Raw genomic sequence first — 3,941 nt, forward strand, 5'->3', positions numbered from 1 at the left:
CGGGGTGATGCCGGCGCTCGCACGCAGGACTCCTCGGGTGCGGGGGAGCCTTTGGGGGACCCTTCGGGCTGAGCCGGCTGCCAGGCGTGCAAGTAAGTTTGCGTGCGGATGCTGAGCAGAGCCCCCCCACACCCCCTCCTTTTTTTTTTCTTTTTTTTTTTTTTTTTTAAGGGATGAAGAAGAAACGATGATAACGGTGATAATAATAATAATAATAATGAAAAGCAGTGATTTTTCCTACTCCTTTTGCCACCGCTTCAGCTCACGCCGCTTCGAGCAGGACCCCCCCCTCCTCTTCCTCCCGCATTTCTCCGCCTCCTCCATCCAGCGCCGGGCTCCGCTCCGCTCCGCGGCTCCGCTCCTCACCGGGCTCCGCTCCCCCCCCCCGCTCCCTGATTGGACGCCGGGACAAAAGTTTCTGTGGCGACGGCGACGGCGGAGCGGGGACGGGCGGCGCTGTCCCGTGCCGGGATGGCGGCGCAGCGCGGCCGCTACCGGGAGCCGAGCGGGAGGAGCGGCGGAGCCCAACCCCGGCCGCGGCGCTCCGGGCCGCCGGCGCTGCGCATCCCGGGCCGCGGTGGCCGCCACAAGCCGGGATGCGCAGCGCCGCCGGCCCGGAGCGGGGTGGCTCCGTAGCGGTAACAAAGGAAGTGCTCCCCCATGGCAGGCTGTGCGTGTTTATGATACGGATGCGAGGCATCGGCTGCTGAGAAGATGGGAAAGGAGAGGGGCGGACACGTGGTGGTATTGATGTGTGAAAACTGCAAGCGAGGGGGTGCCTCCTGGTGTCTGAGCTGTCGACTACGGTGAAGCCGAGCCCAAAGTATTAAAGCATTGTTGTTGCATGCAGACGTTTCCCACTAATTCTTTATGGCTCCCAATTCTGATGTCCATCTCTATTTTTTTTTTTTTCAGTAGGTTTTGTTCGTTTATTCGGTTATTTCAGAGGGCTGGAGCACATCTCCCGTGAGGGAAGGCTGAGGGAGCTGGGCTTGCTCAGCTGTGAGAAGAAAAGGCTCCAGGGAGACCTCACTGTGGCCTACCAGTCCTTAAAGGGAGCTTATAAACAGGAGTGAGGCCGACATTTTACATGTGCAGTTAGCAACAGGACAAGGGGCAGTGGCTTTAAATGAAAGGATAGCAGATTCCGGTTAGATGTTAGGCAGAAATTCTTTACCATGAGGGTGATGAGCGGGTACAGCTGCCCGGAGAAGCTGTAGTGCCCCATCCCTGGAAGCACTCAAGGCCAGACTGGATGGGGTCCTGGGCAGCTGAGCTGGTGGGAGTCAGCCCTGCCCACAGCAGGGGGCTGAGACTGAGTGGGCTTTAAGGTCTCTTTCAAACCGAACCATTCTGTGATTCCTGAGTTTGGAAAAATTAGGAGGAGGTAGACCAAAGCAATGGCTTGGAGGTGGGTTAGAAGGTAGCGTAAGGTAAGGCCCTAAGTTGCTCCAGAGGAGGTTCAGGTTGGATATTAGGAAAAGTTTCTTCTCAGAAAGAGCGGTGAAGCAGTGGCACAGGCTGCCCAAGGAGGTGGGGGAGTCACCGTGTCAGGAGGTGTTCAAGAAATGCGCAGATCTGGCACTGAAGGACGTAGTCAGTGGGCACGGTGGGGATGGGCTGACGGACAGAATAGGTGATATTAATGGTCTTTTCCAACCTCTATAATTCTGTGGTTCTACAGGAACACACTAGACTGCGGAATCTTTGGGTGAAAGAGGCAATATGTTCCTGTATTCTTTTAAGATACTGAAAGAATGGTGTTGTAATTCCGGTTGGGATCTTTTCACATAGAGCTGATGTGCTGATGATGCTGATGACAACAATATTGAGATAGATTCCGTATTTACATTTTAACAGCCTCATTTAGAGACATTTGGGCTCTGTTATGGAAAACGTACAAACTCCCTTTCCCTTTATTGCTGCTAGAAAAATTCTGACTTGACTTTGTTCTACAAAGCTGCTTTGCCTTAAATAGTGGTTCTGCAAAACATAACTTCACATACTTCTTTTACCCTCTGCTTTATTAGTATGAATATTTGCATGAAAACAGGGCCTTTGTTTAAAAGTTCCTATTCCTCGCAGCTCATTGGGTTGGAAGCAATTATGGTTCCCACCACAGAAGGTTCCGATCCCTTCAGAGGATGAAAATACGGGCAGCAATAGGGATCCTTACAAGAATCTGAGCCCTTGTTTTCATGCAAATGTCCTCATTTCCTTAGTAATAAAAGATAAACAGGAAAACTGAGCAGATCCGTGACACGCACTGAAAAAAAAATAAATAAAGAGTGTTTCAGATGGGTTGAGTTTCCTAGGTGGGACTCAAACGTTCTTAGATGTTATGATGATGCCCCACTTTCAGCTTTGCTTGCTTTCATCCTGAAGGAGAAGGTGTGCTCACAGAACTGAGAACTTTTTTTATTGCTCAGGATTTTCTCTTCCTTCCACAGATGATGTACCTTACTCAGCTAGAGCAACACTGACGTAAATCAGCTCCTGGAACATCACCGGGTACGATGGCAAAACCAAGCCCGGACCAACAGGAAGGTGCTGAAAATGCCGGCAGCCTCTCTCCGTTAGCATTCTTGGCTTTATTGCTGTGGAAGAAGATGTGATAATGGGAATTTGGCCCAAAAGTACCCGCTTGGGTTGCACAGTGGCTGTTGAGGCACGACACACGCGGTTGCCCAGCTGCACGTTGCTCTACAGTGGGAGGAAGCTGCGGAGGAAGGAAAATGAAGAGAATTACTCCATCCAAAACATTTGACGGAACATATCTTTAATCCATCTCCGGTATAAAACATCATCCAAATTGCACTTCTGCTTCTGAAATGGATGACAATGTGAGCAGCGCAGGGTCCACCCACAGCTTCGTAATGTCAGGGAGACCATCAGCTGGAGACCAAAGCAGGAGGAACGAGAGTCACTTCTCCCTTCACTGCTTTGTGGTTTTCAGCTCCTTCACCCTACCGATGTTTTTTCACGGATGAAATCTGAACGAAGTACTTCCCAAATTTGTGCTGCTGTTGTTCTAACACAAGGTACCCATGTTCTTTACATGAAAACACTACGCTCATTGTGTGCTCTGTGTGTGGGGTCACCAAATGGTTGCAAAAATGCGACGTTTCAGAAACAAACCTAACAGGCAGCTCTTGACACAGTAAAATGTTTGTGCCATTTTAATGTCCTGAATAAAATATCATTGATACACCGAGCAAATGCTGTTAATATCAACTTTAAGCAACAGAAGAGCATAAGTTGTGACTACCCTCACATGACTTGTCTCTGTTTATCTATTGCATGCTTCTTATGCTGATCTCCTTGCTCCTGTTAAAATACCAAGTACCTTTTACTCAATATAACCCCAATCTGAACAATAGCAACAAAAGGAAGATCATTATTTTATTCCTTTTTTAAAGGAAACACAAGCAATGCAATTAATTGAATAGAACCATGGAATGGCTTAGGTTGGAAGAGACCTTGAGGATCATTAGTTCCAACCTCCTGCTGTGGGGTATTCTTACAATAACTGTGGAATTAAACATTAAAGTGGGGTGCAGATCTCAATTTATGGAAGGAAAAATTGGTTTTCTTTGGATTTTGATTTGGGTTGGAGGGTTGTCCCAGCTGTTATTGGTTTGCCTGCTGCCGTGTGTGCGCTCTGACATATCTGTGTTGACCAAAGCAGCTGTTAGAGGCCATTGCATCAAGGAATTGTGTTTCTGCTTGCAGTTACTCAGGGAGGAGAACAACCTGGAACAGAGATTTCCAACAAAAGCACAGTTTTCTGGTGGTAAACAGCATCAAAACTAGAGGTATGGATACACCAAGTAGCGCTGGATTACTGTATGTGCATGACTATTACAAAAGCTCAGATATTTTAACTTCCTCCTAACACAACATCCTCAAACTCCTCAGTGATTGCATTGCATTCTTATACT

The sequence above is a fragment of the Gallus gallus genome, chromosome 2, assembly GCF_016699485.2.
Source record: "Gallus gallus isolate bGalGal1 chromosome 2, bGalGal1.mat.broiler.GRCg7b, whole genome shotgun sequence".
NCBI classification, from domain to species: Eukaryota; Metazoa; Chordata; class Aves; order Galliformes; family Phasianidae; genus Gallus; species Gallus gallus.